Source organism: Camelus bactrianus, chromosome 9 (genome assembly GCF_048773025.1).
Source record: "Camelus bactrianus isolate YW-2024 breed Bactrian camel chromosome 9, ASM4877302v1, whole genome shotgun sequence".
NCBI classification, from domain to species: Eukaryota; Metazoa; Chordata; class Mammalia; order Artiodactyla; family Camelidae; genus Camelus; species Camelus bactrianus.
The window spans coordinates 74,454,627-74,465,303 of NC_133547.1; the positions used below are offsets into that span (position 1 = coordinate 74,454,627).

General features: G+C 45.9%; 1 non-coding gene across 1 annotated transcript; it reads right to left on the reverse strand.

Moving 5' to 3' along the window:
- Positions 1 to 348: 348 nt before the first annotated feature.
- Positions 349 to 543, reverse strand: LOC123618766 (U2 spliceosomal RNA). Its single transcript, XR_006727235.1, has one exon. It is a non-coding gene; the product is annotated as a U2 spliceosomal RNA (small nuclear RNA).
- Between the last annotated feature and the right edge of the window lie 10,134 nt (positions 544 to 10,677).

Consider the following 10,677-nt stretch of genomic DNA (forward strand, 5'->3'; position numbering starts at 1 on the left):
TTGGTACACTGCTGCACACCAGGGCTTCCCGAGCAGAGGGGAAGCCAGGGGGCCCTTTGCAGAAATGACCAGGGAGTGTCCTATGATGCTGCATGTGGTTCAGGACTCTGATTTTACCATCACCCCAAAAGCTGCTCCCCTGGGGACCCACCAGGGTGGTTTGAGGTCTTGTCCTTGAAGGAGATGTCCACCATCCTCATCTCCAACCTCCCCTTCAGTAAGAGAACAGAATTTCTATCCACAGGAAGAATAATTCAAGTCACAGCCAACCTGACCGTGCTTCACTCTTACTTATGAGAGCCATGAAATCAAACAGCTTCATCTCTGACCTCTAAGGAACGGGACGTGAGAGAGCAGCTTTCTGATGTTGGCATTCAGCAAGTTCAAAAGCAATGTCCACGTGGCTCAGGGATGATCTGGAGCAGAAGACACAAACAAACTGGAAAGGTACGTTCTTAATGACATCACCCTGGGATGGACGATCTCTTCCTCTCAGGAAGGAAAATTCTACACTTGATCTTAGCCAAAAGGCCGAGAAGCAATCAGGAAGGAAAATTCTGGCATCCCCGTGGTGTCGCTGCCCCTGCGGACAGATCTCCGAACAACTCAGTGCCAAGTCAGACTGGGGCTGCATTGATTAAAAACAGGGTTCTTAGGAGGAGAGAAGGATGAGGGCTGCCTTCTGTGCCAAGGAGACCCGATTCAACACAGACTAACTCTGAGATGAAAGGATACCAGAAATTTGCTCCTGTGTGGCAGACGGAGTTCAGAGTCTGGACAGAGCAGGAATCAGATGAAGGAAGGGAGAAACAGTATGTTTGAAAGGCCGGTGGAGCTTTACAGAAACATAGTTTATGAAAAGGCGTTAAGAATCTTCCTTTAAACAAAAGCTTTATCTGTAGCAAACGACTGGTCTCCTTTTCACTGTCCAGAAAAAATTGCAATCTGAAAGGAAAAGCATCTAATATTTTACTTTATCTTCCTCCGCCTCCCACCAACATTGACACAAAAGACATCCTCATCACACAAGCTCCGTAATTCTACTTGGATTTGGACCCTCTTATCATGCAAGCTCACCTAGGGTTCCAAAAATGAAGGTCTGGAAGAGAAAACTGCATCGTTTCTTACGAAAATGGCTTTCTAATTTTTTTTAATCAACCAGCACAACTCATGTCCTAATGTTGGTGTGTTATTTCCTGAAATTGTATATAATGGGTTTAGAAAAGTTAAAAAAAAAAAAAAAAGAGTTTTGAAGTCTGCTAAATGCCCACCATCTCCATAACCACTCAAATCAGCCTATTTTTTGTAATTCCTTTAAATTAAATATCTTTGATAATAAATGCAAATTAGGGAACAATAAATTATAACTTCTAGGCTGACCAACAACTAATTATATATATTATAATTAACTCCGGTTTCCAACACAAGGTATTTATCTTAATAATCAGCCCATAGACATTAGCATATCTTAAAGGGATTTGTAAAACAGGCTGTACCATTTGAAGAGCCATCTGAACTTCCTCCCCTGGTCTATGAAAGGGTACAGAATCAAAAGAGATGGAATTACTTTAAAAAGAAGTTTGGGCTAAATATAAGTTGAGAATCTCAGATTAGAGGCATAAAACCCTGACTTACAAATATTTCTCCTAAATACACCCTCTGACCATCACTAAAGAGCCTTCAGGTTCTAAAAATCTACAATTTTCACAAAGCTGTTCAAAAGATCTTCAACCCTGCTAGGCTCCCGTGAGTGCATCCTTCAAAATTTGGGGTTGAGGTTTGAACTTTACTGAGAGAGAAGGTCTGATTTTTCAGGCAGCCTCAAGCCATTTTCTATGAAAGTCAACAAGAAGAAGCCACTTCTGGTGGTGGAAGGACAGATACTGCTGATTTCAGCCCTATTCCCGCTCTTCCATTCATTTTAGAAGCTTAATTACTTCTCTGACCCACAGCCGGCTGAGCTCTTGGAATTTATCAACAAGGCCAGGAGGGCCTGCACCGGCTTTCTGAGGCCCAGTTATCAGCCGGCTTTTTGTAAGGTTCAAAGTTTTGCATCCTCGATTTGCTATGGAGTTCAGGGGTGTAGTCTAAATGCATAGGAGAACAGCCCCTCGGAGCTCCCCCTCCCTGCCAGTGTGGCATGCGTTCCTTAGAGACGATGCAAACCTCTTCTTAGGGCTTTTTCTCTGGCGCTCAGGAGACTCTGGCGTGAGCAGTTAAGCCTTTTGATACAGCTGGTAATCCCAGCTCTGGTCATTATCACTGCATTTTCCAACTGTCCCTGGGTAATTGTCCAAGGGACTTAGACAAGTCAGACCCGCCAAAGGCACCACGAAGGTCAAACCACAATAGAGCCTGCCCTGATTTTATCCGGGAGATGGATGCGCAAATCACCTTGATTTCGATTTGGCACCGGGGTTATAAAACGCTTGCAATCACCGATAACACATAAGCTCAGGCCCAAGCGTGGGACACTGTATTTTACACCCTCTCTGGAGTTTCCCCTCCTGCAACCATAAATCAGCCCGCAAAGCAAGGCGTCTGGTCCATGCTAATAAAGAGACAACGGCCGGAAACCCAGGCTGTGTGGGCATGGAGACAGTTTGGGGACTTGGGAAGGGCTCGGAATCTTTAGTTTGTGTCAGCTTCAAGGGGGACAGAGCACAGCAGGGTCATTCGGGGAAGCCACACAGGAGACAAGGATCAGCCGGCGAGAAACTCACGCCCGTGTCCCTGTGTGTGCGCAAACCTAGATCACTCAGCACCCGAACAGAGATTCAAAACCTTGACGGTGAGAGGAAGAAATCCAAAGTAGAAAGCAAAGTCCTTCTAATGCACACATTTACTACGTGTGGAAAAGAGAGTGTGATGGGGTGAGAAAGGGAGAAAAAGAAGCAATCTAACCCAAACAGGAAACTGGCTACAGTGTACTCCCTGCCGTGTCTTTCCCGCCTCCCTCCGCAAGGGGCTTACATCAAATTCATTTATAGGTATTTTTTTTTTTAAAGACAGCAAGGCCTTTAAATGCTTAAAGACTCACAGCAGCGGTCAGCATCATTTATATACCATTTCATAAAGTATCCCAAGTGAGAGACTTTTTGGGTTTTGGGATGTTGAACTACGTATCAGAAAAAGGAAGAAGCAGCTGGTACCTTTAAGGCTTATTGTCCCCTCAGCATGGTGGCCTCTGGCCCCCAGTTCTGTTTGTGGAAACTGCTCGGCTCCCCCAACCTTCTGTCCCTCCCTAATCTTCCCCCACAAACCACGTGTGTGACTCCAAGCCAGTGGGCATCTGGCCTTGCTCCACAGGGGCAGCAGGGATTTGGGGGAGCGGGGGGGAGTGGGGGGATGTGGGAAGCGGGGAGGGGATGTAGGGGGACAAGGTCTAACGTGCTGGGGTGGGAGCTACCCAGGAAGAAAAGACAAAATCTAGGTGGGAAAAAAATGTAGGGAGAAGTAATGACTTGCATTGTCTTTTCTGAACATTCTCATTCTTCCAGAGCTTCGAGACTTCTCCACGCATCCACAGCAAGTAAGAAAACATCCAATTAAAACGATTCCTCTGCTTGGGGTGACACCCATCGCCTTTTCTCCCCTGAGAAAACAAAAACCAACTGAATTTGCAGAAAATTTTACTCTACTTCATGCAACTAAAATTTTCTGCAGTTTAAAGAATATCTGCTTCAAATCCTTCATATTTTTTTCCTTTTTCAGTTTTATTAGGTAGAATTATTACAGCTTGATGCAAATATACATCATATGGGATGTAAATACATATATATAACATATTGCACTTTTTTTTTTTAGTTTGCATATGTATACTGATCATTATTTCTAAGAACAGATTAGAGCTTTAGCTTTTTAAACTTACATAGTTATCAAAGGAATAAAGCCATCCACAAAATTAGAATCCACAGAATGCGGTAATCCAATCATAAAGGACAGTCAAATGTGCTCACACATATTCAAGAAATCAGTTATCTAAGTTATAAATAATTACTTCATTTGTGTCCTTATCTTTTTATTTTTAATTTTTTTAGATTCCACATATCAAATCCTTCATATATTTTAAGGTTTTGGGTTTGTTTTTTTTTTTTTTTTTTTTTTGTAGTTCTGAGTGTCTTTGAAGAGTGAGCATGATTTGGGTTTGAAGGTGAAGAAACAAGAAACTGATCCCTGGTTGTAAGTAACCTTACATTTAAGTAACCCACAGAGCAGTGTTTACCAAGCAGGAACCCTGTTTCTTAACAGATTATCATTCTGTTTCCCTTTTTCTTTTCATCGGAGTGGAAAACACAACACACACACACAAACACACACACACACACACACACACACACACACACACACACACACACACACCGCTTCTTTTTTTAAACTATCCTTTCTCTGTGATATCTTATCGAGGTAAGAGAATAAGTTACCAAAGGAAAAATTGCATTGGGTTTCGAATGAGGAAGAATCCTACAAATTCTCCAAGTCCAGAGTCTTGAAGATAATTTATGTTTCTGGTATCTGGCTCATTGTATCCAAATTAAACTCTCCAACAGTGGTACATAGTTTAAACGGACACAAAACAAAACAAAAAGATAAGAATAAAAGGAAGCTCCCTGCTGCACTTTGCCCGAGGTCACCGTGTCAATTTGAAACAACAGAAAGAAAAGAAAGAAACAAAGTAGATATCACAGCCTCCCTCCCCAAAGGCAGAGGCTGTGCTCAGTGATTAGAGCAAGAAACCCGCACCCCTTGGCTGTGCAGGTGCCTGTCTCTCTCCTGCACGCGTTAGACGTTTGGGTACATCTGCCCATCTGTGTGTAAAACGGGCCATGCCAAACCCCAAACGCAGGCTCATCTCTCATTGACCCGGCCAAGTAGGTGCACACAAACCAGACAGACCTTTCTGGATGTTGCCCCCTAGATTGAAAAGACAGAATTCGGAGGAGCCCGGCCTCCTGGGAGCTTGGCCAGCTGTGTGAGTCCCCAGCCAAAGGCCAGGAGGCTGACTTGCTCCTAAAAAGAGCCCCTGAGAGCTGGAGAAGTGGGTGTGCGCATCCTTTGAGGTGGTGGGTGGTGGGAAGGAGGCAGGGGGTGTAGGGGCCTATCTTGGAGACCCCTAATGCAGGGTGGGGGTTACTGTGTGTCCTTTGTTTTCTCTTCACGTCTCTGAGAGCTCAGGGGACTTCATCTCACCTCATCTGGTCACTGCTCTAGGCAGCCATGAGGCCTGTGGCGTTACCCTGTCCGGGCCTCAGTTTCTACACCGGGAAAGGCAATAATGACCCTGGGCTTCACAGTACAATGCTGAGGGCCGGCCTGGGTATCCGATGAGCCCGGCCACCCGTGAGCTCTGAGAGGGAGGTGAGGCCTCCGGCCAGCACCTCTCCCCGCAGATGAGGGAAGAACTAGTTCCTGTTGGTGCCATTGGGATTAGGAGACTGAGATAATATGCATAAAGGACTTAGGCCGGTGCCAGGCACACCATAAGCCCAAAGTAAAACAAGTGTGTTTGCCTGTGTGTTTGTTTGAAAAAATATATATTATCCTTAAAAAAGGAGGAGGAGAGGGACTCAGCCTATTTGAGTATCACAAAAGCATTCCTCCTAAGAGAGTTTCCCTAATACACCCAGGAGACACGTCCACCCCAAAGGACCTCAGCGCTGCCACTTGTGTGCTTGTAAAGGTTACCAGATCAAAGGGGACCTAGGAAACACACAGACTGAGTCATCCTTTGTGGGGGCTGAGGCCTTGAAGTGTTGGGGATCAGAAAAGGCAACCTTTCATGAAGGCTTTAAAAGATATCAGGTAAGTGAGAATATAGCAGAGCCCCCAGCAGCCACCGGGGTACACCAGGCTCAGCATCAACTCCTGCTGCCAGCATCACACATCGATTCCAAAAACGTCGGAACCAAAACCGCACTGAGCGGTGGGCCCAGGAGGCAACGGTGAATTCGGGGACGATGAAGACCCTGGTGATGTCGAAGTAGTGTTTCTAACCCCGTACAGTGCAATCCACAGTGTCTTCTTATCTCAGCCGAACCAAATGAATAGATTTGATCTTGTAAGTGGACATTGGAAAAGTTCACCTTTGCATCAAAGAGTTAATCCGGTATTCTTTATGGATATTATATTTAGGCTCTTATATTCTTTTGTTGTTGTTGTTATAGTATTTACTTATTATTTATCATTTATTTATTTTTATTGAAGTACAGTCAGTTCACAAAGTGTTGTCAATTCCTGGCGTACAGCATGTTTCAGTCATACATACACGTACATGTATTCCTTTCCATATTCTTTTTCATTAGAGGCTACTATAAGGTACTGCATATAGCTCCCTGTGCTCTACAGTAGAAACTTGTTATAAGAATAAAAATCTATTTTATATGTAGTAGTAAGTATCTGCCAATCTCGAGCTCCCAATTTATTTAGGCTCTTACATTCTTTTTTTCAAACTGATGGGTAGTTGATTTCCCATGTTGTGGTAGTTTCAGATGCACAGCAAAGCTGCACATATATGCGCGTATTCATTTTCAGATTCTTTCCCATTATAGGTTATTACAAGATATTGAACATAGTGCCCTGTGCTACACAGGATTTGTTGTGTGGGCTCTTATGGTCTTACTAGTGATTCCAAGTTCTGAGGGGGAGGGTATAGCTCAAGGGGTAGAGCACCTGCTTAGCATGCGCAAGGTCCTGGGTTCAACCCCCAGTACCTCCATTAAAAAAAAAATAAATAAACCTAATTACCTCTCCCACTGCTGAAAGTAACAAAATAATACAGTAATAAACAAAGTCCTGATGTAGGAGAGGATGTGGAGGATTGCAAGACCCGAGTGCTGTGTAAGACAGGTGGAAGCCCTGGCTCTTGCCCCTGCTGCCAGGTCCGCCGGCAAGGACGGACCTGGTGGGGGGGGGGGCGTGCACACCACACACCCCACGCACACCCCTGGTTCTCTCTCCGAGCGCTTGCCTCCCCCAGGGCACACTTTTTCCACATCTGTCAGGATGTGCATGTGTGTCTTGCTCTCGCCGTCTCCTCTGCCGGCCCCTCCTCTGTCTCTTTCTGATGGCAGGACTCCACACCTCCCACAGACATCGTTCTTGATAATTATAGTTTATCGATTCTCCTGCTGCCCCCAGCGCCGTGTTCGTCATCTCAGGTGAAACACCGTCGCGTCATCCATCACAGCCTGCCTTTCTCCGGAGGCAAAGGGCTGCGGGTTCCAATCCGGAGAGAGAGCTGCTACCTTGGGTGGAGGCCAGGGAACCTCTCAGAGGTAGACCCCTGACCCCTCCCCAGCTCTTAGCCTCCCCCACCCCACCCCCACTCAGGCTCTGGGGTCTTAGTCAGGAGGGCAGTTGAAATCATCATAGAGGTAAACCCGCATTGACGGGTACCACATGCCAGGCAAAGTGTAAGTGCTATTCGCAGGGACAACAGTCTGCACATCCTCCCAGATTCCTCCTACTCACCCCTACAAAGGAGGCTCAGAGAGGTGCAGGGCTCGCCTGAAGCCACACAGCTGCGAAGTGTCCCAGCTTAGGGATCTGCACCCGAGCCTGCACACACAGATTCCCAGCTGTCCCCTGAAAGAAAGGCAGACCAGTGATGTCGGGGAGGCAGATGGTGTGAGCTGAAGGAAAAATGCCCCAAGATGCTGGTAAAAAAAAAAAAGTGCCCCCTGAGACTCCCGTGACTGGCAGATGCCCCGCCTATTGCCACCCAGAAAGAGAGGGTCCCCAGCCAGCCCAAGCCGGTGCCCCAGCTGCTGTCGGAGACGACCTGGCTCCCAGGCTGTTTACTTCTCAGCCATAAACAGGAAGGCCATAAAAGGGGCCCCTTTGGGTCAGCCACTCAGGGGTTTCTCTCTCCTCCTCCTCTTCCTTTTCCTCCTCCCGCAGTACGTGTCCCCAGGCAGAGGGGGTGTTTCCTCCAGAGTCCTGCTACCTCCCAAGTGCTTTGTCCCTTTGCCTTAAAGTGTCTGTCTCCCCTGGGCTGGACATTCCAACTGTGAAATTCACTCCTTGGAGAACAGGGGTAATCCCCGCGCCACCCCAGAGATCCCCAGGACATGTGGCCAACAGTGACAGCAACACTCTGACCTCCCCCCAGTCTCCACTGCCCCACCTACTTGCTGAAACTAATGGATAAGTAGAAATGACCCATTTCCTGAAAAGAGAAAACTGCAGTTCTCAAAGAAACCTGGAAAGAAAGAGGCCAGGCTATTGAGAGGTGAGGAGAGAAGCCACGAAATAAAAATTAGCTTGCAAGTTTCAAAGAATGTTCTCTGCCACATTCTTTCCCAAGAGATTCGGGGGTGGGGGAGGATTCCATGGCCAAGCAGGGTCCCATGTTGCCCTCTTTTTTTTTTTTTTAAGTACAGTCAATTTACAATGTTGTGTTAGTTTCTGATGTACAGCATAGTGATTCAGTTATACATATATGCATTCTTTTTTATATTCTTTTTCATTATAGGCTATTAAAAGATATTAGACATAGTTCCCTGTGCTGTACAGTAGGACCTTGTTGTCTGCCTGTTTTATATATAGTAAGTGTGTATCTACAAATGTCAGACTCCTGGTTTATCCCTCCCTACTCCCTTTACCCCCTGGTAACCATAAACTTGTTCTCTGTGTCTGTGAGTCTGTCTCTGTTTTGTAAATAAGTTCACTTGTGTCCTTTTATTTTGCCTTCCTGGAGATGCTCAGTGCTCATGGCCTATTAAAGTTCTGAGAAGTCCCGCAAAGGGCCTTATTGCATTGTGTAAGTCAGTTTTCCAAATGTTTTTTGTCCACAAGGTTCTATTTCCACAGATGTCCCATTTATTCTTACAGCATCTCACGTTCCCCTCTGTGCTTTGGGAACCTGTGGGTTAATGCACGAGCTCAGATGTTCTGGACCCACACTAGTTTCATCTGACCATGACTTTGCCTGTCAGAGCCTTAGTGTTGAGAGTCACGTGGACCTGACCTTCTTAACTACTCATTGTTTTACTCCCCGAGAACGTGCTGAGTCCACAGACAAACAGCGGAAGAAGAGACGGGCAGATGGAAATACCTTGGCCTCATCAGGGATTTCTGAAGGACCTTTAGGTCCAAGTAGATCTCCGGTTTCCAGGAAGCCCCTTCTCTCTTTGGCTCAATGACACTCAGCCACATCCTGCTCAATCCCACAGGCTCACAGTCACAGTCATGCTCCCAGCTATGCATCGAACAGAACCATGAGTGTTTCCTCGAGGGGTATTTGGGTGTGAGGATGGTGGCTTCATAGAAAAATCTGAATAACCGTAACAAACACTTTCTATGTGATTGAGTCCTTGAAAATGTATGCGACTCTCTTTACTTCCAGGAGAAACCCCCAACCCTGGTCATCTTACTGCATGAGACCTCTCCTCTCTGGACACTGGACAGATGCCTGCAACCCCGTGTGCCCAGTCCTACCAGCACCTCGAAGCCTTTTCCTCATCTCTTCCCACCCACCCCGTTGTCTGTCCATCTCTGTCCAGGTTTTAACCCTGACTCTGTCACTTAGGCAAACCTCTTCCTGACCTGAATTTTCTGTTGCTTCTTGTCTTTTGTTTTGTTATTTTAACGAGAAATTGGTTGCTATACGGTCCCAACCAGTGAACCAAATCAAGCTCACTGATGTCATGGCCTAGCCACGTTCAAAAAAGGAAAATAACTTCAATCAGTTGCCTAAGTATAATCATTGGGATTTCACATGAAAACTCTAGATTTATGGCCTCTCCTTTAAAAACTCGGAAGACCTGGCAATGATTGGCTCACATTCCTCTTTTACAACCATCAGCTGGATCTGAGTAGCAGCTTCTGGGTTCGTGGGACAAATATCTCCAGTTTAGGAAAGACCCCACCCTTCCCTGGTGTCACTGGGAAACTGAGACACTGACCCCAGCTCCACCACTGATTAGCTGTGTGACCTTGAGCAAGTGACTAAGCCTTTCTATGCTTCGATTTGTCATCTGGAAAATGGGAGCAATAATAGCCTATATACATCAGTTAGGTTAAGCGAGGTTTGCTGTGGTTAAAAAATATATATATATCCAAACAGATATACACTACTATGTATAAAATAAATAAACAAGAACTTATTGTATAGCACAGGGAACTCTATTCAATATCTTGTAATAACCTATGATGGAAAAGAATCTGAATCACTTTGCTGTACATCTGAAACTAACACAACTTTGTAAATCAACTATACTTCAATTAAAAAAAAACCTCAAAAATCTTCAAGATTTAACATACCAAGAGCTTATTTCCCACTCGCACTCTGTGTTTACTGCGGGTTGACATGGGGCAGGAGGCAGAGAAGGGCTGCTCTGATCACTGTAATGACTCACAGTCCCAGGGCAAAGGAGGATCCGTGTGAGCACACACCCACATCATCCGTCCACGGACGTGAAAGTCAAGATCGCGGAGGAAAGCCAGGACTCACACACCGATTATCAAAACTTCCTCCTGGAAGTGACGTGCATGAAGTTTATCCACATCCCACTGGCCAATACAAGTCACGTGGCCTGGCTAATGTCACAGGGCAGGAACGTGTAACCCTAACCTGTGCCCTGGAGGAAAAGGGAACCCCAGGCAGGTTTACCATAAGGCTTCTTCATTGGGCACCTTCCAGGACCCTGCCCCTCATTTTATATCAGTAACTCTGTA